This window comes from Equus caballus, unplaced genomic scaffold (genome assembly GCF_041296265.1).
Source record: "Equus caballus isolate H_3958 breed thoroughbred unplaced genomic scaffold, TB-T2T haplotype2-0000448, whole genome shotgun sequence".
Taxonomy (NCBI): Eukaryota; Metazoa; Chordata; class Mammalia; order Perissodactyla; family Equidae; genus Equus; species Equus caballus.
Genome location: NW_027221892.1, coordinates 903,058 through 931,048, shown reverse-complemented (window position 1 = coordinate 931,048; position 27,991 = coordinate 903,058). Strand labels below are relative to the sequence as shown.

The 27,991-nt window shown below is 38.0% G+C and overlaps 2 pseudogenes; both read left to right on the top strand.

Annotated features, from left to right (window-relative positions):
• Positions 1–12,500: 12,500 nt before the first annotated feature.
• On the top strand, positions 12,501–14,394 carry LOC138922073 (ligand-dependent nuclear receptor corepressor-like protein pseudogene; annotated as a pseudogene).
• Positions 14,395–17,455: 3,061 nt separating this feature from the next.
• Positions 17,456–27,043, top strand: LOC138922096 (large ribosomal subunit protein uL15m-like; annotated as a pseudogene).
• The last annotated feature ends 948 nt before the right edge of the window (positions 27,044–27,991 follow it).

Sequence of the window (27,991 nt, the reverse complement as noted above, 5' to 3'; positions counted from 1 at the left end):
GTTTGTTTGTTTGTTTGTTTATATTCCACATGAGTGAAATCATACAGTATTTGTCCTTCTCTGTCTAACATTTCACTTAGCATAATACCCTCAAGGTCCATCCGTGTTGTCTCAAATGGCACAATTTCGTCTTTTTTATGGCTGGGTAGTATTCCATTGTGTGCATATACCACATCTTTATCCATCATCTGTTGATGGGCACTTAGGTTGCTTCCCGGTTGTGGCTATTGTGAATAATGCTGCAATGAACATAGGGGTACATGTATCTTTTCAAATTAGTGTTTTCGTCGTCTTTGGATATCTACCCCGAAGTGGAATAGCTGGATTGTATGGTAGTTCTATTCTTAATATTTTGAGAAATCCCCATACTGTTTTCCGTAGCGGCTGTAGCAGTTTGCATTCCCACGAGCAGTATATGAGGCTCCCCTTTTCTCCACATCCTCTGCAACTCTTGTTATTTCATGTCATTTTAGTAATAGCCATTCCAATGGATGTGAGGTGATATCTCATTGTAGCTTTGGTTTGCATTTCTCTAATTATCAGTGATGTTGAGCATCTTTTCTTTTCTTTCCTTTTTGGAGAAGATTAGCCCTGAGCTAACTTCTGCTGCCAATCCTCCTTTTTTTGCCGAGGAAGACTGGCCCTGAGCTAACATCCGTGCCCATCTTCCTCTATTTTATGTGGGATGCCTGCCAGAGCATGGCTTGAGAAGCATTGTGTAGGTCTGCCCCCGGGATCTGAACTGGAGACCCCAGGTTGCCAAAGTGGAAGGTGTGAACTTAACCGCTGTGCCAACGGGCCGTCCCCTGAACATCTTTTCATGTGCCTGTTGGCCATCTGTAAATCTTCTTTGGAAAAATGTCTGTTCATATCCTCTGCCCATTTTTTGATTGGATTGTTTGTTTTGTTGTTGTTGAGTTGTGTGAGTTCTTTATATATTTTGGAAATTAACCCCTTATTGGATATATGACTTGCAAATACTTTCTCCTAGTTGGTGGATTGTCTTTTCATTTTGTTGATGGGGAAGACTTTTAGTTTGATGTAGTCCCGTTTGTTAATTTTTTTCTTTGTTTCCAGTGCCTGAGGAGACATGGTATTCAAAAAGATACTGCGAAGACTAATGTTGAAGAGCATACTGGCTATGTTTTCAGCTAGGAGTATTATGGTTTCATGTCTTACATTCATCTCTTTAATCCATTTTGAGTTGATTTTTGTGTATGGTGTAAGATAATAGTCTACTTTCATTCTTTTGCCTGTGGCTGTCCAGTTTTGCCAACACCATTTATTGAAGAGACTTTCCTTTCTCTATTGTCTGTACTTAGCTCCTTTGTCGAAAATTAGCTGTCCGTAAATGTGTGGTTTTATTTCTGGACTCTCAGTTCTGTTCCATTGAGCTGTGTGTGTGTTTTGTACCAGTACCATGCTGTTGTGATTACTGTAGTTTTGTAGTATGTTTTGAATTCAGAGATTGTGATACCTCCAGCTTTGTTGGTTTTTCTCGAGATTGCTTTGGCTTGTTGTTAGTTTCTAATGTAATACCATTGTGGCCAGAAAGCATAGTTTTTATTATTTGAATTCTTTTACATTTATTGAGACTTTCTTTACGGCCAATCTTACAGTCTATCTTGGTCAGTGATCCAGTTGTATTTGGGAAAAATGTTAGGTAGAATGTTGGTTGATAGAGTTATTCAGGTCTTCCTTTACTGATTTTTCTGTCTACTTCATTTGTCATTTATTGAGAGAAGGGTATTGACATCTATAATAGTGGCTATAATTGTGGATTGGTGCAGTTCTTTTAATTTTATCATTTTCTGTTTTATGTATCTTGAAGTTCTGTCATTAGGTGAATATGTATTTAGTGTTGTTGTTCTTTTCCGTACAATTTGACAGTCTCTACCTTTTCATGACAGTCTCTATCTTTTCCTGTTTCAAAAATCTCTGCCTTTTGATTTTTTTTACAGCATTCACAGTTAAAATGATTACTGGTTGTTGTGATTAAAGTGGTTAAATGTACCATTGTGCTATTTATTCATTCTCTCTCTTATTTGTGATCTCTTTGTATTTTTTTTCTGCCTTCTTTTAGAAGGCAGAAAATTTTACATTTTCTAATTCCATTTAATCTCCTTTATTGACTTGTTAGGAATAAGTCAATATTCTTTTCATGTTATCTGTACTCTTTGTTTTCTTTATTTTATAAGTTGTTTTAGGGTTTATATTAGACATCTTCCACTTATTGCGCTCTACCTTCTGATCATATTATTATCCTTCATGTATAGTATAAGCTCATTACAATAGTTTACTTTCATTTCACCTTTCCTAGATTTTAGGTTATTGTGGATATACATTTTATTTCTACATATATTAGTAACCCCACATGCATTGTTACATTTTTGTTTTAACCGGTCAGTAATGTTTTAAAGATGTTTAAAAATTAGGGAAAAGTGTATTTTGTATTTACTCACAAACTTTGCGTTTCCAGTGCTCTTTATTTCCTTGTGTATATCCAGAATTATAGTTGGTGTCATTTTCCTTCTGTCTGGAGGATTTTCTTTAATATGTATTATATTGCTGGGCTGCTGGTGATGAATTTTAGCTTTGATATGTCTGAAATAGTATTTATTTCATTTTCATTTCTGAAATGTATGTTTACTGTATATAGAATTCTGGGCAACCATTATTTTTCTTTCAGCTCTTTAAAGGTGTTGCTCCGTTGTCTTCTGGCTTTCATTCAATCCAGTGAGAAGTCTGCTGTAATTCTCATTTTTCTTCTGTACACGTGTCTTTTTTTGGGCTGCTTTTAAGTTTTTTCCTTATCACTGATTTTAAGCAATACGATTATGATGTGCATTGGTGTAGTTTTCTTTGTTTCTTCTGCTTGGGGTTCATTGAGCTTCTTGGAAATATGAGTTTATGGTTTTCATTAAATTTGGAAAAATTTCCTCCGTAAGTCCTTCAAAATTTTCAGTCCTATCCGTCTCCTCCTTTTTGGGAGTGCAGTTATATCTGTATTAGGGCACATGATGTTTTTCTATAGCTCGCTGATGTTTAGTTTTTTCCAATCTTTCCTCTCTCTCATTTTAGATGATTTCTGTTGTCTTTAAGTTCATTAATCTTCTTCTACAGTGTCTAACCTGTTGATAATTTTAACCATACTGTTTTTCTTCTCAGACATTGTATTTTCACTTCTAGATGTTTATTTGTGGTTTGTTTTGTTTGTTTCCTTTTAGATTAACAAAGGTTGTTTTACCATGCTAAAAATATAAAATATACCATCTTAACCATTTATGAGTGTAGCACAATTCAGTAGTGTTAAGTAAATTCATATTGCTGAGGAATAGATTTCTTTTACATCTTCCATATCTCCTTAAAATGCTCATCTTTCATCCTTTTTGAACATATGAACTATATTTATACTAAGTGTTTAAACATTCTTGCCAACTATTTCTGTCATCTCTGGGTCTGTTCATATCGATTGATTTTTCTTTTCATTTTAGGTCTTATTTTCCTGTCTCTTGCATATCTGGTAATTTTTTTTTGTCAAGTGCCACATAGTGTGAATTTTATTTTCTTAGTTGTTGGAGTTTCTGTATTTTTTTTCTAAAATATTTTCAGGCTTTGTTTTGAGATTCAGTTAAGCCATTTGTAATCAACTCTGCCATTTTGAGGCTTGCTTTCTTGCTTTGTTAGGTGGGTCCAGTACAACTTTTAGTATAGGACTAATTTGGTCCCAACACTGATGTGATACCCTCTTGAGAATGTCCTTGTATTAGGAGGTTTTTTTTATTTGGCTAGTGGGAATATAGAGTATTACCAGCCCTGTGTGAGTTCTGGGATGGCTATACTTGAATCTTTCTCATGGTCTTTCACTGGCCTTGAGTAGTTTCCTCACACACCTGCATTGATCAGTACTCATTTGGAGCTCTTCCTGCGCAGATCTGTCTTCTCTCATACTTCATCCCATAAATGCTCATAAGATTTCCTTGTATGAGCTCTGTATCTTTAGCTCCTGGAACCAGCAGGCTCCGTTTGGGTACTTCCTGCCTGCACATAGCCTAAAAATTCTCTCCAGGCTGTAAGCTGGGGCAATAATATGGCTCACATCTTTTGTTTCATTTCTCTCAGAGATCATTATCTTTCACTGACTGTTGTCTAATATCTGGAAACCACTGTATGTTTTGTCCGGTTTCTTAGTTGTGTGTGGTGGGAGGATAAGTCTTGTTGTTTTCTTTTTAATCCAGTTGTGTTTACCCCATCATTGCTAGAACCCCAAATCTCAAAAATACTACATATTGATAACAGATACATACAGATGTAGTAAAAGTACAAAGAAAAGCACAAGAAGGATAAATTCTAAATTCAGAATAGTGGTTACTTCTGGGGAAGCTGGGAGAAAGAGGAATGTGATTAGGTATAAAAAGAGACCTATAGGGGGCCATCCCCATGGCCGAGTGGTTAAGTTCATGCTCTCCACTTCCACGGCCTGGGGTTCGCTGGTTCGGATCCTCGGCATAGACCTACACACCGCTCATCAAGCCATGCTGTGGCAGCCTCCCACATAGAAGAACTAGAATGACTTATAACTAGGATATAGAACTATGTACTGGGGCTTTTGGGAGACAAAAAAGAGGAAGCTTGGCAACAGATGTTAGCTCAGGGCCAATCTTCCTCACCAAAAAGCGTGCAAAAACAAGACCTATGACTATTTTTATAATATTTTATTTCATAAGCTGGGTATTGGGCACATAGGTATTTGGCTTAGTGTTAGTCACATTTAATATCAGTCCTGAAATATTTCACAATTGAAAGATTTCAAACAGAACAAAGGATTAAGTTTTTTAAAAAGACAAACTGAAAATGCTAGAAGAAAAAGCAGGTATGTCTTAGTGGTGTCTATAACCTTTTACTCCCTCTACAAATGGATGTATAATATGTAAGAAATAGTCTTCAAATTAATATTATCAATCATTCATAAAAAACATTGAGCCGGTCTTGTGCCCATTTCTTTGATTTTTGCTCTGAGAAGTTGATATGGAGAATATATGTATTTCCAGACTGTTCTTGACTTTTAGAAAAGTTTAAGGCACCTTGACTGAAGTGAGCAAACTAGAATCCTGAGTAGGGACAATGAGGTCACATTCTGTGGATTCATTCTTCCAGGTCTGCAAAACAGTAAGAAACCATTTCCTCAGTATTAGAGGGATCAGATAGCAGCAAGACTCGGAAAGCTTCACCAAACTGTCTTCTGTTTCTACCATATGCCTCCCAGAGGAACCAGAACTAGCAATTCTAATGGCCTTGCACAGTTGTAGGAGAACTCCTGCCACTACCATGCATGTATCTATGACTTTCCCTCCTTTATATTTTCCCCTGTGAACATGAAGGACTATAGTAGTAGTTAATTATGTTTTCCGAATATTTCTGATTCTCTGCCTTCCAGGACGTGGTAGGACTGCGATTCCCAGATTCTTGGTTTGGGTGGGGTCATGTGAATAGTTCTGGTTAATAAAGTATAGGTGGAAGAAATCTGTGTCACTTACAGACTAGAGCTTTTCATTGCTGGTGTGAGGCCCTTCAGAATCTTACTTCCTTTTGTCACAGCAACCTGCAAGTTTCAGTTTGGTGGCTGCTCTCTCAGCCTGGGTCCTGGAATTAGATAAAAACTAGAGTTCCCAGATGATCCTTGATGAGATTATGATACAATCAAGAAATAAACCTTTGCTGAGAAAGTGCTAAAAATTCCTTTGTATCATTCAGTTCAAATGTCCCTTCAGAGAGGCAATCCTTGACCACGCAGTCTAAAACCCACCGCAAATATCAGTTGCTGTCTAACACAATCCCCTGTTTAATTGTCTTCATAGTACTCTTTACTTTCAGAAATGGTTTTATTTATCTGCACTTCTTTATTCTATTCCCCACCCCCTGCCAAAAAAAGCCCCCAGAATACTCCATGAGAATAGAAGACTTGCCTGTTTCATTCACTGCAGTATTCCCAGCACTTTGAGGATAGAGAGACATGAAAGAATCAGATTAGCCTGATTTTTACAGGCCATGGTAAGTGCAATGTGAAGTCACTGAAGGGTAATGAGACTCTGACTACTTTTGGAGAATGGACTGGAAGTGGGCAACAGTGGAAGTGAAAGTAGGTCAGTCAGTAAACTCTAGCATTGTTCTAGGCAAGATAAAGGGGGGTTGAACAAGTATGGTGTTTGCAGATCAAACAGATAGGTCTTGTTTATGTGGGAATTAGGGAAGAGAAGCATCAAGAAGACTCTTAGGTTGCTGGCTTTAATAACTAGATAAATGGAGGTGCCATTTAATGAGATGGGGAATATAAGGGAAGAGCACTTTGGGGGGACTGTGGCAGAGAGTTGGATATCTAGAATTTCCTTCTGACTATGTTATGAAGACATCCTAGTCAAGATATCAATTAAACAGCTAGATACTGTCCATGAAAATAATCTATAACCAATCTATAAACGAAAATTTGGGTGAATTTGTTCTGAGCTGAAATCTGAGGACCATGGCCCGGGGCCTTTCTTCCCACAGGAAGAAAGGGCACCAAAGAAGTGAGGTGTACAGAGTGGTTATATACCGCCAAGCAGGACGTTTCACATATGATTGAAATGTCCCTCCCACAATAGTCACAAGATTGCCCTGTCGGCACAGCTCTTGATGGACACCGCAGGTAGTGGGTCTGCTATCTCAGAGGGCGTAGCAGGAGGCAAGTCTGTTGTCTCGAGCTGGGCAGTCACAGGTGAGCACAGCAATCAGTTTCTAGCCTAAGGAAAGACGCTTAAGCCTTAAGGAGATGCCAACTTTGGGAGAGGGAGGGAAGTTGCACCTTTATCTCAAGGGCCTTTGTTCTTGCCATAGGGAATATCTAAAGCAGATATACAATGCATGCTCAACAGCCACGGTCAGGCCCTTTTGGAAAGACAAGGTGAGGCCGAATTAGGTTTACACCAAATGGCTTCCTCATATTCTCCAGTATATCCTATTGCTTGCCATTTTTATTTGTCAATACAAACAAGTTGAACTCAGATTTGGGATGCAGATATAAACCTGAGAATTTATAAACCATTTAAGATCACCTGTGTTGGGGAAGTGGGAGAATTCCTCCCCCACCCCTTTTTCTTAAGGTTCTTATGGCTGGTCAAATAATTTAAAAGGCAGGTTAGCAGGAGAAAAATCAAACAAAGTTTAATAGCATGTATACATGGGAGAAACTCAGGAGAAACAGTAACTCAGTCATCTGGCTGAGGCTGCCTGTTTAAATTTCTTCAGCTACAGACAAGGAGGATGTTGGGGGTAGTGATTTGGAGCTTCAAAGGGGAGGAAGGCAACTCCTGGAAATGGAAAAGCAAATGTTTGGTAAATAGAACTTTGATAAGAATGGGCTTAGCAAGGATCCTCCCAGTCTACCAGATACCCAGAGTTATCTAAGGTGATGGCTTGTCCTGGGGACTGGCCTTTATTTTAAATTTCTTTTAGTCAGTTGGGGAGAAGGTGGAATGTTCTTCCTGAGTCTTCTGAGCCTTTATTTTCTTCAGCTTGAAATAATCCACATACCAGAGTGGTGCATCTTGCGGTGGGCGGGGCGGGGGTGTGGGCATGCCCTGAACCCCATCACCTGCATAGGAAAAATAGATTTCAACATTTAGGGGTTAGATAGTATAAGAGGAGCCACTAAAAGTGAGAGAAGCATGGGCTATCCAGAAACCCAACAAGAAAAGTATTTCAAGGAGCAAGTGCTCAACTGCTTTGAATGCTGCTAAGAACTCATTTAAGAGAACAGAGAATTTATATTTTTTTCAGCTTTATTGAGGTATAATTAACATTAAAAAATTGTACATAGTTAATGTATACATTGTGATGAAGTTGGACAATATGCTTACACCCATGATACCATCACCACAATCCTGGTAATAAATATATCCATCACCTCCAAAAGATTTCTTACGTCCCTTTGCTTTTGTGTGTGTGGGGGGGAAGAACATTTAACATAAGACTTATCCTCTTAAGTTTATAATGTTGTAGATCTCTAGAACTTATGTATCCTGCATAACTAAAACTTGATGCTGAACAACAACTCTCCATTTTCCCCACTCCCGTCCCCTGGCAACCACCAATCTATTTTCTGCTTGTCTAAGTTTGACTATTTTAGATACCTCCTATAGGAGAAATCATGCTATATTTGTCATTCTGTGACTGACTTGTTTCAGTTAGCATAATATCTTTTTTTTTATTGAGTTAATGATAGGTTACAATCTTGTGTGATTTCAGTTGTACATTAATATTTGTCATTCGTGTTGTAGGTGCACCATTTCACCCTTTGTGCCCGCCCCCCACCCCCCCTTTCCCCTGGTAGCCACTAATCTGTTCTCTTTGTCCACATTTTTAAATTCCTCCTATGAGTGGAGTCATACAGAGATTATCCTTCTCTAACTGGCTTATTTCACTTAACGTAATTCCCTCAAGGTCCATCCATGTTGTTGCAAATGGGATGATTTTGTTCTGTTTTGCAGCTGAGTAGTATTCCATTGTATATATATACCACAACTTCTTTATCCATTCATCTGTTGATGGGCACTTAGGTTGCTTCCATGTCTTGGCTATTGTAAATAATGCTGCAGTGAACATTGGGGTGCATAGGACTTTTGGGATTGCTGACTTCAAGCTCTTTGGATAGATACCCAGTAGTGGAATGGCTGGATCGTATGGTAGTTCTATTTTTAGTTTTTTGAGGAATCTCCATACTGTTTTCCATAGCGGCTGCAGTAGTTTGCATTCCCACCAGCAGTGTATGAGGGTTCCATTCTCTCCACAACCTCTCCAACATTTGTTACTATTAGCTTTAGATATTTTTGTCATTCTAATGGGTGTAAGGTGATATCTCAGTGTAGTTTTCATTTGCATTTTCCTGATGATCAGCGATGATGAGCGTCTTTTCATGTGCCTATTAGCCATCTGTATATCTTCTTTGGAGAAATGTCTGTTCATGTCTCCAGCCCATTTTTTGATCGGGTGGTTTGATTTTTTTGTTGTTGAGTTGTGAGAGTTCCTTATATATTATGGATATCAAGCCTTTGTCAGATATATGACTTGCAAATATTTTTTCCCAGTTAGTGGGTTGTTTTTTTTGTTTCAATCCTGTTTTCATGTGCCTTGAAGAAGCTCTTTAGTCTGATGAAGTCCCATTTGTTTACTCTTTCTGTTGTTTCCCTTCTCTGAGAAGACATGGTGTCCGAAAAGATCCTTTTAATACTGATGTCAGAGAGTGTACTTGCCTACGTTTTCTTCTAGAAGCCTTATGGTTTCAGGTCTCACCTTTAGGTCTTTGATCCATTTTGAGTTTATTTTAGTGAATGGTGAAAAAGAATGGTCAGTTTTCATTCTTTTACATGTGGCTTTCCAGTTTTCCCAGCACCGTTTTTGGAAAAGACTTTCTTTTCTCCATTGTATGCACTCAGCTCCTTTGTCGAAGGTAAGCTGTCCATAGATGTGTGGTTTTATTTCTGGGCTTTCAATTCTATTCCATTGATCTGTTCACCTGTTTTTGTACCAGTACCATGCTGTTTTGATTACTGTAGCTTTGTAGTAAGTTTTGAAGTCAGGGATTGTGATGCCTCCCGTTTTGTTCTTTTTTCTCAGGATTGCTTTAGCAATTCGGGGTCTTTTGTGGCCCCATATAAATTTTAGGATTCTTTGTTCTAATTCTGTAAAGAATGTCATTGGGATTCTGATGAGATAGCGTTGAATCTGTAGATTGCTTGAGGTAGAACGGACATTTTAACTATGTTTATTCTTCCAATCCATGTACATGGAATGTCTTTCCATCTCCTTATGTCGTCATCCAATTCTCTCAGAAAGGCCTTGCAATTTTCATTATATAGGTCCTTCACTTCCTTGGTTAAATTTACCCCGAGGTATTTTATTCTTTTTGTTGCGATTGTGAATGGTATTCAGTTAGCATGATATCTTCCGGGTCCATCTATGCTTTTACAAATGGTAGTATTTCCTTAATTTTTAAGTTTGAATAATGTTTAATTGTGTGTCTATCTCGCGTTTTCCTCATTTTCTTTATCCACTTGACTATTGATGGACATTTGAGTTGTTTCTATATCTTGACTATTGTGAATAATGCTGCAATAAATGTGGGAGTGTAGATATCTCTTCACAATCCTAATTTCAAGTCTTTGCATATATACCGAGGAGTAGAATTGCAGGATCATGTGGTAGTCTATTTTAATGTGGTTTTTTTTGGTGAGGAAGATTGACCCTGAGCTAACACCCCTGTTGCCAATCTTCCTCTTTTTGCTTGAGGAAGATTGTCGCTGAGCTAACATCTGTGCTAATCTTCCTCTACTGCATGTGGGATGCTTTCACAGTGTGGCTTGACGAATGGTGCTAGGTCCATGCCCAGGATCTGAACCTCCGAACCCCAGGTCGCCAAAGTGGAGCACACGAACTTAACCACTATGCCATCGGGTTGGCCCCAGTCTTCCTCTATTTTTTGTACGTGGGATGCCACCACAGAGTGGCTTGATGAATGGTGTGTCGGCCCACACCTGGGATCTGAACCCATGAAACCCCAGCCGCCAAAGTGGAGCGAATGAACTTCGCCACTATACCACCAGGCCAGCCTCTATTTTTAATTTTTCTTTTTTTTGAGGAAGACTGGCCCTAAGCTAACATCTGCTGCCAATCTTCCCCTTTGTGCTTGAGGAAGAGTGGCCTTGAACTAACGTCTGTGCCAATCTCCCTCTATTTTATATGTGGGTTGCTACCACAGCATGGCTTGACAAGCGGTGTATGTCTGCACCCGGGATCTGAACCTGCAAACCTGGGCTGCAGAAGCGGAGAGAGCTGAACTTAACCACTACACCACTGGGCCAGCCCCTACTTTTAATTTTTTGAGGAACCTCCATACTGTTTTCCATAGTGGCTGCACCATTTTACATTCCCATCGACAGTGTGCAAGGGTTCCAATTTCTCCACATCCTTGCCAACACTTGCCATTTTTTGTTTTTTGGTAATAGTCATCCTAACATTTGTGAGGTGATATCTCAATTGTGATTTTGATTTGCATTTCTTATCAGATTTGGCAATATGGAGGTTATTCATAGGAAAACGTATGAATCAAAGAGGAGGAAAAGAGAGTCCACGTAGAACTCTTTCAAGAAGTTTTGCTATGAAAGCAAGCAGAGAAATAGGCTCAGCTAGAGGGATTACGGGGTAAAGAAAAGTGGTGTTTTGTCTTTGTTTTTTTAAGGTGAGCGATATTACAACATTTTTTATGATGAAGAGACCATCCAGCCTGAGGAGAGATTGATGATGCAGTAAAGAGAGGGGATAAGGAAAACAACTAAACCCCTAAGTGGGTAGCAGACATAGGAGTCCAGATCACAGCTGGAAAGACTGAAGATTAACAGAAGAAAAGCCACTTCCTTCTCTTTAATATGATGCAGAAGATAAATGCAGTTGTAGGAAGGATTGTACATTTAGTGGTGGGATGTGGGAGAAGTTCCCTATCTCGTGACTTTTTTCTGAAGTGTAAAGGAAAATCATTGGCCAAGAGAGAACATACAAAATAGTCATCGCGGAGAGCGAAAAAGTAAGTTTTCTAAAACCCTGGAAAAGGATGACCAGCTTAAGGTTTGTGATCAGGAATTTAAAGAAAGCTTGTCAACCTGAAAGCCAGTTCTTTGTGGCCAGGAAAGAGGGCAATAATGAAAAGTGTTCTAGAGAGAGCAAATACAGTGATTGTTGTAGCTTCTTATTTACCCTAAATGATCACTTAAAGTGTATAAGTACATTATAATCTATAACAATGTTAAAGAAAATATATAGCTAACAGAAGTTGGCAAGTAGAAGGAGCAAAGAAGTGTGAGAGGTTAGGTGTGTAAGTATCTTCATCTCGCACAGAGTGAGGAGCTAATGTATAATTTTGAAAGTTGAAAATCCAAAAAAACAGATGTTTGAAGTACTTACCTTATTTAAATTATACGGTTTATCATAAAATAACTAAAATACTAAGAGGAAATAGTTTAAATTATCTAAATCCTCACCTGTCATAAGTGAATCCACAATGTCAAAAATTGATAAAACAATTAGTGATTGAGATCCTTTAATTTATAAATATGGAGGCAGTCACCGGAAGAAATAAAAAACAAAGTGAAAAGTAATTGCCTGTGGAGAACTTTTGTCCCTCATTATTATTTTGTATGACTTGATTTTTTTCATAACAAATGTATGCGTTAGTATACTTTAATAAAATTAAAACAGAAACTATTTAGCTGCGAATGAAGGCCTTGAAGTCAGGGCCAAGCTTTGATACAACTGGGTAGGTTTTGTCGAGGTGACATTTATTTCCAGCCCCTTCCCGTGCCCTCTGATTGGCTCTCTCGGAATTGGTTTTCTCCCAGTATCAAAGGGATTCACTGCCCTCCTGCCCCTGGCTTCCTCCCGCCTTCACTGAGGAAAAGCACATCTCTGGTTGTTTTCTGCTCCTCAACTTTGATCACTACAAAATGAGTCTATTCTTGGTCTCATTCTTAAAATGATTTGTTTTTGGCGCTCCGGGGCTCGCGCCCCTGCCTCGTGCCTGCGCCGCTCGTATGTAAATGAGGGCGCGTGACGCGGGACGCGGATGGACAAGGGAAGAGAGAGAGTGGCCGCTGCCCTCGCCGCCCGGTGCCGGAGCCCTCGGTGCGCGGCGGAGAGGAGAGGATGCCGGCGGGAACTCGACTCTTGGCGCCACCGTCTCATGCACTGTGTAGGTTTTGAGAGTATTTTAGAAGGGCTTTATGGACCACGGCTACGAAGAGCCCTGAGTTTATTTGAAGGATTGTCTACCATCTCTTGATTCTTCACAGTCAACACCAACAGAGGAACTGTCATCTCAGGGCCAGTGCAACACTGAAAGACTGAATGCCAAGCAGAAAATTAGCTAAATGCACTCTTTCGAAAGAAAGACCTTCCTCAGAACTGTGATCCTAACATTCCCCTAGTTGCTCAGGAATTAATGAAAAAGATGATACGTCAGTTTGCAATTGAGTATATTTCAAAAAGTGGTAAAATTCAAGAGAATAGAAATGGTTCAATTGGACCAAGTCTAATATGTAAAAGTATTCAAATGAATCAAGCAGAAAACTCCCTTCAGGAAGAACAGGAAGGCCCCTTAGACCTCACTGTGAATCGAATGCAAGAACAAAATACTCAGCAAGGGGATGGAGTGTTAGATCTCTCTACAAAGAAAACCAGCATAAAATCTGAAGAGTCGTCCGTATGCGATCCTTCTTCTGAAAATTCAATGGCTGGGAGACTACAGAGAAACAGAGAGGACTATGTGGAGAGAAGTGCTGAGTTTGCAGATGGTTTGCTCTCAAAAGCTTTGAAAGACATTCAGTCTGGAGCACTGGACAGAAATAAAGCAGGCATACCTCAAAAAACTTTACTTCTCCACTTAGAAGCCTTACCAGCAGGGAAGCCTGCATCTTTTAAAAACAAAGCTCGAGATTTCAGTGATAGTTACTCATATAAAGACAGTAAAGAAACTTGTGCAGTGCTGCATAAAGTAGCCCTGTGGGCAAGAGCTCAAGCAGAGCGCACAGAAAAAAGTAAACTCAATCTAATTTAAAGAAAAAAATGAAAGCCTACAATATGAAACTTCACGTCCTACTGTACAGTTAAAAATTCCTCAACTACGAGTAAGTTCTGTTTCAAAACCACAACCTGATGGTCCTGGTCTGCTGGATGTTATGTATCAAGTTTCCAAAACCTCTCCAGTCCTAGAAGGATCAGCTCTCCAAAAACTGAAAAATATACTCCCTAAACAGAAGAAAATAGAATGTTCTGGGCCCGTAACTCACTCAAGTGTTGACTCTTACTTTCTACCCGGGGACCTCTCTCCTTTGTGTCTTAATTCTAAAAATGGAACAGTTGATGGAACCTCTGAAAATACTGAAGATGGATTGGATCGAAAAGATAATAAGCAGCCCAGGAAAAAACGTGGCCGTTATCGGCAGTATGATCATGAAATAATGGAAGAGGCTATTGCAATGGTAATGAGTGGCAAAATGAGTGCTTCCAAAGCACAAGGAATTTATGGGGTACCTCACGGCACTTTAGAATACAAGGTAAAAGAAAGATCTGGAACACTGAAGACTCCTCCTCCGAAGAAACTCCGAGTACGAGACACTGGGTTATATAATATGACAGATTCAGGGACTGGCAGCTGCAAAAACAGCAGCAAGCCTGTGTAGATTACTTGTTAGGAAAATGTTTGTACGTGTGTTTGTGTGTGTGTGTATGTGCACAGGTGTGTGTTTGTGTGTCTATATACACACACGTGGGAATTACAGATGCTCACTCTGACAGGAGACATGAAATTTTGCAGTTCAAAAACCACTTACATGCCTTTTGAAAAAAAGTTTTATTCAGAGTTTTCACTGTGGACAGAATTATATAGTTGCTTACTTAATTCTGATAGTTTGTATTTAATCCTTGTATAAATAGGTGAAAAAGATTGAGGTTTTCTTTAGTAGTCAATAGCATAAAGCGTTGTGGGAAAACAAGTAATTGTCAAGTGAAACATTTTTATAGGTGAAAGACCACCCCAGCCATTCAGTTAAACCATCTTATAATGGAAATATGATATTAATAGTTTTTAAACATTTTTACCTAACATACTTAGAGTTACTGTAAGTACGTCAACCAACCAATCAGAGTTTAAATACGCAGCTATCTCCATACTAAGAAAAATTAATATATACAGTATTAGGACACTACAGTGCATTCTATGAAATATGAAATGCACTCAAGTGCATCCACCAGGAATAGACAAGAAAACCTTAAATGATATGTATAATGAAATTTAATATTTATCATTTAACAGTTGTTGTAGCAGGAAGTTGGGGTTTATAAGGTATACACTTTTTGAAAAAAACTGACACATTGTTAACCCCAGGAGCTATAAAATCCTTTAATATAAGATGGAATACTAAGAACAAAAAGTAATTTAAATTTAATTATTAAAATAATTTAATTTTGTTTTTCATTTGAAAAATAAGCTAATGTGTAAGATTAGAAAAGAAAGTTGGAATGCAACTTAGAGCATGTTTATAATGGGCACAGAAAAAGCTTGAGAATGATCATTTTGGTTTAAATGTGCTGGTTGGTTGATGTTATGACTACTTTAAATTTTAAGGATTGTGATAGACTCCTACTATTGAAAAACCTCAGTGTAACTTTAATATATTTGCTGCTGTGACATTTCAAAACATTTTCAGTTTATCAAAAATGAATTACAGATTTCATTTTGGTGGGCGATACATTATCGTTTTGCTAATAACCAAATTTGCAGTTTGTTCAGGGTCTTAAATGGATTTACAAATATTTAACACTGAAGCTGTTTTGAACTTTCAGTAATGTAAACTCTACTAATTGGGCAGTTAGAAGCTGGGCAGTGCATTTTAACTTTTACTAGCCTCATAAAAGAGACCAGTAATTTTTATATAGCAGTTTTAAAATGTGGTTCAGAGTATCCATGTTGGATTTATGGAGTATGCCGTTTTAGTGGTAAAATGTTATAAAGCATGTGCCTCCATATAAAGATTGGGGATTTGCTTCATATGTTCACAGTTCTCCGAGTGCCCCTTTGCTCTGTTAAAAGTCAGGTTCTGATCATTTTTCTAAGCCAGTTTTCCTAAGTCCAAAAGGAATACTTAAAGCTGAATTTAAAAAATAAGTGCACCTTGTCAAATACTTGTGTTTTTACACTTGTGTTTGTGTGTATCTAATAATCACATATACATGTAATACTAAAGAGATTTTCAGCTATTACATTGAAAAACTGCTTACATATGTATAAGGAAACTGAAGAGAGGAAAATACACAACCAAGTAGATATTTGGTCTCTTCGATCTATACTGAACCCTCTTCAGCAATTAATGTTACCTGCATGCTAGGGTATGAATCCTCTCGCTCTTTTTTATTCCCCCAAGAAAGTATACATAATAGATTGCAAAACAGCAGATGTCAGGGTCATCTTTCTTTTTAAAGAATTAAGCCATATTTTGTGAGGGCCAGAACTTGGATGATTTAATGTATTTCCCCTCCCCGCCCCCCGCGCCCCCAGTGAAAAGCAAAGTTAATGTTTCAACACAATTTTATTGACCTCTTTATACAGAATTTTACTTGCAAAAATTTGGGGGCTTGAAGGCATTACATAATATTTATATTGTATTGAGCTTTTTTATTCCTCACACTATATTTACATTAATAAATTGATTGAGAAGTTTATAGTAAAGGGATACTTACAGAACACTTTTATATCATTTAAAAGATGACCTGACCAAAAACTTGACAGGATTCATAAAATCAGGGATCATTTTGCTATTGACTTCACAGTGCTCAGTAGTTTTATAGGTAATATTATAGTTAATTTGCCGCGTTTTAGTACTTGTATTATTTATTTTTGGTCAGAAATAGTAAATTAAATATTTTTTGATAGTTTGTAGGTAATGATCAACTCCTAACTTTTAAGATTTTTTTATTTTTTCCTTTTTCTCCCCAAAGCCCCCCGGTACATAGTTGTATATTCTTCGTTGTGTGTTCTTCTAGTTGTGGCATGTGGGACGCTGCCTCAGCGTGGTCTGATGAGCAGTGCCATGTCCGCGCCCAGGATTCGAACTAACGAAACACTGGGTCGCCTGCAGCGGAGCGCGCGAACTTAACCACTCGGCCACGGGGCCAGCCCCCAACTCCTAACTTTTAAAAGAAACAAAATGTTTCTAGTTACTGAGTTCACTTTTGATCATACAAACTTGGAAAGGCAGGGAAATTTATGGCTTCCCCTTCCCCCCAGTGATTCCATTAAGATATTCTCTATGTTAAACTTTCAAAGTACTTTATAAATTTAGTTACCAGTTATTACTTATTAATTGACAATTTTCTGAAAAATCCAGTTTCAGCAGACTTTTAATGAAGGTGAAAGCAACCATTATGTGCTTTCTACTTATTTGAATGTTCCTCAAGTATTTTATATTTAAAAAAAAAAAAGAAGGAAAAGAAAAAACGGTGCCTCTGTTTTTAGAAAACTACTGCTCAGTAAAGTTGTTTAAACCATTTCTGGTAGCTAACGATAATTTTATATTAAATTGTATACTAACTTTAGTGAGACTGATTTTTTTAGTTGTTTACAGTACAAATACTTGTATTTGTTTTTTAATTGCAGTATTTCCATTGTCACAGTAATTTAGTAAAACTCTGGCTGCCTTGATTTTGACAGATTTTGTTAATATAAACTGATTGTTAGGCAATTAGTTATATTTATGCATAAATCAATTGCTCTATGATTCATGAATTATTTATTACAATATTTTCTAATGAATTCATGTATCTGTCTTGTGTTGTACTGTAATTCTGTTCCTACTTTGTGTTGTTATATATCTAAATCTGATTGTATGAATTTTAATTGTTCAGTTAACGTGTTTCTAGGTTGTAATTTGTAGTAAAGCTCTTCAGTGCTTTTGCACTTAAATTTAAAAAATAAATAAAAAATAAAAATGATTTGGTTTTGGCTCATGGTAAAAATCAGTAATAATCTAATAACTGAAATTCCCTTCCTCCTCCTGTTCCCATCCCTGCCAAATATTATTTAATGTGTGATCTCATTTAGGGAGATTAGATGGGAGAGTTTTATATGCATGTTTTTGTTTTTTAATCTCAGAAACAGAGGGTTAAATTGATCAGATGCTTCACTTCACGGTGTATTAGTATTATGGTTCATACCAAGTACCTCATGTGATAAATTTATCCCCTTTTATTTTCATCCCCCTCTCTCATTCTCTACCCACCTTGAGAATTTTAACTCTAAATAATGAGCTCAAAAGAATTCATCTCTGTTGGCAGACTGTTAAGGCACTGGGATAGGTAGGGGAAAATTATTTGGGAGTGTGTGAGAAAGAGGCCTTCCCAAGGAACTTCAAATTACACCATCTTTACAGGGCTTGTTTTATTCTTTTTACATAATGATTCAGTAGTCACTATCAACTGGGACTGGAATTAGGATGGACTTTAAATCTCTTGTTGAGATGTTTTCTTATGGCAAGGTCTCATTAACATCATTTAAACAGAGTATAGCACAACACCCCAAGCAGGTGGGTGCTTAATAAGTATTATCATGCAATGATAATGATGATGTAAAACTATAGGCTTCAGGTAAGGGTTGATGACTTATTCACCACACACCTTAAACTACATTCTTAAAACACAGATGAAACTCATTAAATTATTTTGACAGTTTTATATGCTTCATCAACATGTTGGATATGGGATAAACAAACGGCCTACAATTAACTACAAACAATTATTTCCACTATTATTAACGGATGTTCACCAATAACATTATATAACCTACACAACAAAGAGCATCTACTTGCAAGAAATGCAGCACATTGTTTTTTATTTCCTGTATCTCATTTATTCAATACACATTTTTTCCATGAGAAACATTATTGGTGTTAACACTCATCCAAAAGTTCATTACTTAATGCAAACGATTTTCTAGGTAGAGAAAAAAATTGTATATATTTCTGTAGATGAGGGCACATTTTGCAACATATTTTGTAATTTTCCTCTCAGAAGTATGAAAATTCTAAAGAAAAGATTATGAAATATATTGAAGTGAAACCTCTTAAAGGCAGGAACTAGCTTATTTTTTTTCAGTATTTTCTTTTGTACTTCTAAATAGAGTCTGGACTTTATCTTCACATTGTTTTATAGAACTCATATATCTGTATTTTTCTTGAATTTGCATTATTAGGTCCACAAGAGACGTACTTTTTTTTTTTTAACTTTTATAAAATACTCAATTTGGGAAAGTCTGTCCTACTAGATTTCAAACAACGTGGGAGCGAGATCTTGTTTGACTTCATCCACGTATATTTTTCAGTAACAGGTTTCAGTGTCTTGCTCATAAATATTGCTTAAATAAAGCATGAATGCAAATTTTTCTTTCTGTAGTATTTTATACTTGTTTTAAAATAAGTTGAAAAGGGTTTAATTAAACATAGAAGTAGCTCCCCTCCAAAAATTTCTCTCCTTCACTATTTGTGATCACTAAGAGGAACCAGAAAGAAAACTCCCCAGCGAGACAAGTGAAATATAAAAAGAATAAGAGAAAGAAAAAGAAAGGAACCTTGTTTTCTATACCACATTCACTTAAGACAAAAATAGGGAAGCTATTTTTTAGCTTGAAAATAATGTTATGTGTTCTATGCTGCAGATATTCAATTTTATATCCTAGGAAACACTACTGTTCTACTAGGAGGCAGTGTAAGTGTGAGTCCTGGCTCTGCCGCTTGTTGTGAGACCTTGGTCAAGCTACCCGACCTTGCCAACCCTTACCGTCCCGGTCCGTAAAAGGTAGTAACATCTACCTCCACAAGCTATTGATCGAATAAGGCTGACAACACAGCGATGACACGTGCCAAGCGCTCCTATGGCACCTGTCATCACGAGCAGCTCAGTGAAGTTCGTATCTCAGCGACTCGGTGGGTCAATGCAGTACACGTAGAAGCACACTGATGGGAATGCGTAGGTTGAATTTCATTACACAGGTTAGTATTAGCCAGGCATTTTACTAGCTGGACTCTGAGTATTGTTTAATCTCACTGTGTTTGATTAGCCAAATTCAAAATTAGTAATTCTGCGCTCAGGTTATCTCATTCTCCACGGCGCGGTCAGAGAAGACGCTGCCTCTTGAGGACCGCAGACCGCAGCGTTTGCAGTGCGCGTTTGCTGTGGCGGAAGAGAACACCGGACGTTCAAGCCCGGGCTCAAGCCACGATCTCTCAAACCATGAAGACATCCGCAGCGAATTTACAAAAAAAAAAAAAGGCAGAGCAACACCGACATGTCAGTCTTCTAAAGCTTCCGAAGCCGCTGCCGGATTCCAGGGCGCTGGCGCGCTCGCGGCACTGCGACAGGGGCGGGGCCGCAGCCGTAAAGCAGCGCCCCAGACCACGTGGGCTCCGACGCGGCCCGGTGCCCTTGGAGGCTCTTCCTGGGGGGGTCATGGCAGGTTCGGTGCAGGGCAGTGGGTCCAGGGCTCTGGACCTGCTCCGGACCCTGCCCCGGGTTAGCCTGGCCAACTTAAAGCCGAATCCGGGCTCCAGGAAACTGGTAAGTGGCTGGTGGCGTTGCGGGCAAGCGCTGGCGCACGGGGCGATGGAAGCGGCCCTGCACTGCCCGCGCTTTCCGGGGACTGCTTACTCCAGAGGGTATTGGGATGGAGGTAGGGTTTCTGAGTCCCTGTTCTCCTTAACTGCAGAGGAAAATCTTCTCGCGTGGTGTCAACTCGTAATACGGTTTATGCTTAAAAGCATAATTATGCTAGGGCGTAGGAGCGAAGTCGCACTGCAAAATGATTGTCCCGTTCAAAATTGGAATTAAAATGAAGGACTTTTCCAGTATAGCTTCATGGGAAAGAGTTGAATTGATTTATTCCGTTAGATGTCTCTTCAAATCACTAAATACAGCCAGAAAAGCTGTTAGGTGACGTACTGTAATTTTGAAAATCAGTTCGTTGCCTTCGTGAAGTGACAGGAAGTAAATTAAGAAAAATGTTTTCTTTATAAATTAATCTTTAAATAAAATAATGTATGGGTAGCAATGACATATTTACAATTCCAAAATAAAATTTCTTAACTATCATGTAAGCTTTGTTTGTTGTGGATGTTTAACTCTAGGTTTTTTTCCGTTCGAGCCTGTTGTAGAATCCTTATCCCCATCCCATCCTTGGAAGTTTGCCTTTGAAACACAGCTTGCACTTTGGTTGCAAGAATTAGGTACATCTTCAGAGGCAAAGATGCTGATTTAGAGTGTTTGGACGCTAGAGCAGCTAGGACAGTGCTTGGCACAAGGTAGTGTTAGCTAGTACTGGTTGGTTGGATGAATAAATGGTGTAACAAAAAATATACAACGAAAAGATGAGATACAGTTTATAAAAAGGCATCTGTAGATCATAAAACTTTGTTCTTTCCTTTAGGAAAGACGACCGAGGGGGCGGAGAAGAGGTAGAAGATGTGGCAGAGGCGACAGATAAAGGAGAACGACAGAGAGGAACCCGGCCCCGACTGGGCTTTGAGGGAGGCCAGACTCCATTTTACATACAAATCCCAAAATACGTGTTTAATGAAGGACATAGGTAGGTTGCTTTGCTTTTTAAAGTAGAAAGCCCTGTTTTTCGCTGAGAATCACCTAAAAAATAGCTTGGTAGAAATTGATAGTCACTTTGAAGCAAACTTTTGCCCCTGTTCCTCTGAAGCATCTTTAGTCGTGCAATTAGTTTGGAATAGTAGGGAAAATAGCCCAGACATTGAGACTGCAAAATGGAGATAATGATGCCTGCTCTCCTGGTTGTTTAGAGGCTTAGCAATAATATATATAAAAACCTGGCTCATTGTGATTACCCAATAAAATGACAACTACCATGGTTACTTTGAGTTCCATTAATGCATAATTCAGATAGTGGGTTAAATTTTCCCCAAATTTGTTTGTTGATTTGTGTGAATGAGTGAAGTAAAATGCTTAAGAGGCAAAGTATTTTTAGCAAAATAAAGGAAATACTGGTTTTGTTTCGTTACCAAAAATCAAGCAGTATAACGTTTCTGTTGTAGTCAGGAGGGTCTTATTTTGTTACCATCTAAATTGTTGGAGGAAAATAGAGAACAAAACTTTTAAGTTGATTTGGAGAACTTAGAGGAAGAGAGTTGAGTTTTCCAACTGTTACTTTCTTGTTTTGTAGCTTCGGACGCCACTATCAGCCTTTGAGTCTCAACAGGCTGCAGTATCTTAGTGATTTGGGTCGAGTTGATCCTACTCAGCCTATTGACTTAACCCAGCTTGTCAATGGGAGAGGTGTGACCATCCAGCCATATAAAAGGGATTATGGTGTCCAGCTGGTAGAGGAGGTAAGTCTGGATTAGTATTTTTGGAGTTAGATAGGAGGCTATTTCTGATTTTCATATAATCTATACTCTGCCTCCTTTGTTTTTATCCCTTTTGAATTGTTATAACCATTACATAGTGGTGATTGTGTTTATACTCAGTTGTGGTTTTAGAAAGCCAGCATGATCACGTCGAGGGGCCTCTGTTCCCATGGTCCGGGAATGCTCTTCTCCCGTGTGTCCGTTCAGCTTGTTCCCTCCCTCCCTTTGGTTCTCTGTTCAGATCTGATAATATCAGAAAGGTCTTTTTTGATTTTCTTTTATAAAGGAACACTCAGCCCCCACCCGCTTCCCCCACAGTCGTACTCTGTCTGCATTACTCTGCCCGAAGTATTTTTTCTTTGAATATATGAACACCTGACATTTATTACTAAGTAATGCATTTATTTTTCATTGTCTTCCTCAGTGTGATGTAAGTTCTTTGAGAGCAGGTACTGTGATTCATTCCTATGTTTGCAATATTGGAAATATTGGCTCATGATAATAACTCAGTATTTATGGAAGAAAGGGATCAAATCCAATTCTAATCGCAGTAAAGGACTTTTCTATTTATAGACATTGGCCAGGCATTTCATAAGCAAATAAACGTGTTGTTAATTAACTGCTCCTCCTCCTTGTTGTCAGTAATGTAACTGTGTGAGTAACTTAGTGTCCACTAGAGGGAGGCATATGTTTATGGAAAAACCTTTTAGATTCCTTTGAAAAAGTAAACCTTACGGATAAAGGATTTTCAAATAAGATGATTTGAAGATAGATTACCAAATATGCGATTAAGTCTCAGTATCCTACTCTGGGTGTATAAGGGAATGCACATGTAAATTGACATGGAAAAATCCGTGACCTCTTCAGCTGTTAAACTGCGCATCCCAGCAACTCACAGGCATGTGTCTATTAAACTAACAAAAATAATCCTGAAAACGACACCAGGGCAGTGGTTGTGTGAGTACAGTTCCACATCGTTTACAGCGCTGTAAATTGATTTCCGATTTGTAGTAAATAGTGGATAATAAGACTTTCTGATCCTTCAGCATAAAATTACCAATTTGGAAAGACATGTTTTCAAGGAAAAACAAAATAAACCTAACTGATAGAAAGACATTCCTAAAAATGCTTTTATAATACTTAAAATACTGCAACTAACCCCAATGTCCAAGGATGGGGAGTGGTCAAGCAATCTATGGAATAGTAATTAAAAATCACAAATTATAGGGGCTGGCCCTGTGGCCTAGTGGTTAAGTTTGGCGCCCTCCCCTTCTGTGGCCTGGGTTCAGTTCCTGGGTACAGACCCACACCACTCGTCGACGGCCATGCTCTGGCAGCAACCCGCAGACAAAATAGAGAAAGACGGGCAACAGATGTTAGCTCAGGGTGAATCTTCCTCAGCAGAAAAAAAAAAAAAATCACAAATAATATGGCAAGACCTTACTTTATTGAGTCAAACGTACCATAATTATTAAAATGCAGGTCGGTATCATAGATGGAAAAAGTGTATCTTAGAATTGATGGACTATTTTTTAAATATATTAAAGGTTCATAATTAATAAAAGGAACTTGATTGGGAGCCAGCTTGTTTCAACCACACCAAAATAGGAAAAAATTCTTATCACTACAAAAAGAATGGTAATGATGCCATCTTTTTATTTTTGTCAGAATCTGTTTTGAAATTAAAATATAGCACATCCTAACTAAAGTGATCAAAAGTAGAACTTAAAAAAGTTCAGGACTACATTTTTCAGTGTTGACCATGGTAGGGAAAGGTAAACTTATTTTCTGTCAGTTTAGAGGCTGTAGTAAAGTCAATAATGAATGCAAAGTGAATTTCTGTTGTCCTTTGCTCCCTTTTTTCTTAGAGGGGGTGACCCCTCCAAAGCTCAGATATTTTATTCTTTCGCTGATTCTAGCCCACTCGTCCCCCTCTTTAACCTTCTCTTGGCCTCTTGCTTGTTAAGGGATAGGAAGATAAGTCATGATCTGTATCCTACAGCATAATGTTGTGGTTAAGAACACATACTGTGGCTGGACTGTCTGGGTTAGAATCCTAGCTTTGTGATTTTGGGCAAGTTATTTAACCTATCTGTGCTTCAGTTTCCCCATCTGTGAAGTTGGTTTAGCAATAATCCTGTCATAGGGTTGTTATGAGGGTTAAACAGCCAACTATTACCGAAGTACTGGGAATGGGTGCTTATATTGGTGTCTACGAAATACATCAAGTGAAAATATAGTCATCTCTGCCCACAGGGAAGGAAAATTGGTAAAAGAAGGGGGCCTAGAAAATGTAAAAGAATTTGATGTTATTTGATAGGACCTGGAAGCAGAAGTCTTTGAAGTAGGAATTGCTGTTACATTGTGGGCATTTTGGAGGAGGAAACACAGTGTAAAAAGGAAGCTTGCCATAGTTAATTTACTTTTAGCCAAGCTAGCTACTCACAGACTATTTTGACGTGTTACAGGGTGCTGATACCTTTAAGGCGAAAGTTAATATTGAAGTACAGTTGGCTTCGGAACTAGCCATTGCTGCAATCGAAGAGAGTGGTGGTGTCGTTACTACAGCCTTCTGTGATCCCAGAAGTCTGGGTAAGCTTGCTCCGCAGTCATTTTCTTCTCTCCCTCTTTGTCTCATGCTGGCTGCATGTGAGGATTGTAAAAGTCCTCATGGCTGTTTGACTTGCCGTTTGGACACCTCTGTTTTCTGTTTCAGGATTTCTTATTAGTGCTGTGGCTGGTGGGGCTCTGTCCTCTGATAGACCTCAGCCAGTAGGTCATAAAAAGGTTTTGTTTTTGTTTTTGAACACAGGGCTTAAATACAATGTTACCTATGTCTAGAAACTCACTAATGGTTGGTAACCCAGGAGTAACTCTGACTTTCAAGATACAAACTTTTGAAAATTAAGCATTTCCATTTGTTTACTTAAAACAAGCTTATTTAATTAAAAGAGTTCTTGGAATTAAGTTCTCATCTTGGTCATATTTAAAAATTAATGATTATAAAATACCATTATTAAAAGAAAACCATCATGTAAATAAAATAGTCAACATTTGCCTTTCTCTTTTTTTAATTTAAAAATTGTTTTAGAAATTCTATGCAAACCTGTTCCATTCTTTCTGCGTGGACAACCCATTCCAAAACGAATGCTTGCACCTGAAGCACTGGTGCCGTATTATACTGATGCAAAGAATCGTGGTGACCTGGCGGATCCGGCCAAATTTCCTGAAGCAAGACTTGAACTCGCCCAGAAGTATGGTTATATTTTACCTGACGTTACTAAAGATGAACTCTTCAAAGTTACTACTCGAAAGGACCCAAGGCAGATTTTCTTTGGTCTTGCTCCTGGACGGGTGGTGAATATGGCAGATAAGAAAATCCTGAAACCTACAGAGGAGAATGTCCTCAAGTATTACAGCTCATGAATTCCCTTCCAAGAAAGCAGAGTTGGAAAAGAGGACTGGAAAAGGAGGCCATGCGATAAAACAAAGAATTGGTGCGGTCACTGTGTTTGAGTGATGTCTACGACCTGGCTCTCAATAATACTTTCATCTTGGTCATTGTATTATTTCTTATCATAGTCATTATCAAGGAAAGTCTGCCTAGCAATGGCTTAAACAAATTAGTTTTTTTCTTATTTTTTATCACCTAAGAAGAATTGGTAGTGACGGTAATAGCCATAGCAGTTCAATAATCTTGCAGTTTCTGTATCTGCAATTCTCATGGCCTCTCCCCAAGACCCTAAGATGATCACCATGGCTCCAGTAAGAATAACCTTAAAGGGCAGGAAGAAGCGGGGAGAATGGTTCAAGCTATAGCTGCCCTGTTCATAAGGAAGCAAAAGTTTTCTCATGACCACCCCTTGCAGACTTTCATATACATCTTATTATCCATAGCTGTGTCATTTGATTCCCTCTAAGGGCAATGAGGCTGACGCACTGAGACTTAACTATGCCTGCCTCTACAGTTGGTAGATGGGAGAGGCAGAACATGGGTTCCTTGGGGATGGAAATTGATTAGCCAACCACTAAGGACTGCCAACGTCATCAAAAAAGTTATTCATTCAGTATATATTTGTTGAATGTCAAGTATTCTAGGTTCTATTTAAATAACATAATATACATATATTTTATAGGGTACTTGATATTTACAAAATATATTTTTATAAATATAAAATAATTAAAAATACTTTAGAAAAGGTGCACTACTTCAAAAAAAGATCATAATAGAAGTTTTCAATGTACATTTTTTAAAATGTGCTTTCAAAAACTGTACCTAGGCATTCTGGAAAATGTAATGAAAACAGGTATTGCAGTTTGAATGGTACTACGCTAGAAAACAGAAGTAAATCGTTGTAGCAAAAACTTGTAGATATAAAGATGTTTCTGTGAGAACATAAAGGGCTGATGTACCCATAATGCACATGACAGAGGGTTTAACAATGTGCTGCCAGGCACCGTAGCTTTTATATACTCGTTGATCCGTTGCTGCTGCTATTAAGTTGGTTTTTCTTACTAACGCAATAGGATAGACTTAGGGTAGATGATAATAACACATTGTGTTCTGTGAGAAAATATTGGGCCGTGGAAAAGAGAAAATTAAAAGGGGCGATTTAATTTTGAAGTTACATATATGATCCTGAAAGAGAGAGAGAAACAACAGGAATAGTATTATCTTATAATAGCACATCTATTTATTTGGTAAATTTAAGACAACTGTTTAATAGTATCTTTATTATGTTCAAGATTATCATTATTATGTTTAAGATATTATTATTATGTTTTTAAGACATAATTTTCACTCTGAGCTCATTAGTAACAGTATAACAAAAGTTGAGGCAAATTCATTTTTGTTTTCAATCTGAAAAAAGTCACTTTTGGAAGTTTCAAGAATGGAAAAAGTGCTATAAATGTGTTTCATTAAATTGTTCTTTTAAAAATGTATTTTGAAAGTCTACAACAATGTATGAACACACCATTTTACTATTAATTTCTTCTCCTGTACATATCCGTGAGACCAGAATAAAAATGGACTATTTTCCTGGCTAGATATGCATTTATTTCATAAAGGAGCTCCTAATTGCGGAAATACTTGGGTGAAACCATCATCTCCATTCTCTGGATCCATTCCCAACGTCAGATGGAGAGACGAATGTGACTGGATTTCACCTGTTCAGCTTGTAACCCCAACCTTTGTCTCCACTTGGAATAAAGTTGTGTACTTTCGCTATCAAAAGGAACTTCCCATTCACCATCTGGCCCTTCAGCAGTCCCCTAAGCACTAAAAATAGAAGTAAGACTAAACGGGTGAAATTAATTTTAATGATTTGTTTTACTTAAGCCAGTATTTCCAAGTATTGTCATTTCAATGTGTACGTAGTGTACACTTAGTAATGAGATATTTGATCTTCTTTTTTTGTACTAAGTTTTCAAAATCTGGCTTTTACAGCCTATCTCAATTCAGACTATCTGCATTTCAAGTGTTCAATAGCCACATGTGGCTAATGGCTACTGTGTTGGACAGTCCAACTCCAGAGTATCTGGGATTTAGCTGCTCTGTTTCCAGTTGACTAAAGCAGCACAGCTACCGTGACAATCAAGTTCGGTGGTGGGTTAAAATAGTTCTATATGAATTGATGTGCATAATGAAGATGCATGCCTAATTAAAATACAAAACCACCTCCCCTTGGAGAGAAATCAAGCAGGTACCATAAGCCAAAACATAGACCACACATCAGAAAATATTTAGATAATCATCACAAATCTGCTTTTAATTTTGAAATATTTGAAACATAACCAGCCAATATTAGAAGACTAACAGAAAATATTTGAAGTAATCCAATAGTACAAAATAGAGGCAATAAAAGTTATGAGTATTTAATAAATGTTGTGTTTAATAACATGGATAATATAGCCATGAAGTATCTTTAAGTAAAAAGAGTTAGAAGACACTGTGTCTGATATTACTTCATTTTGGTAAAATAAAAACATTTATC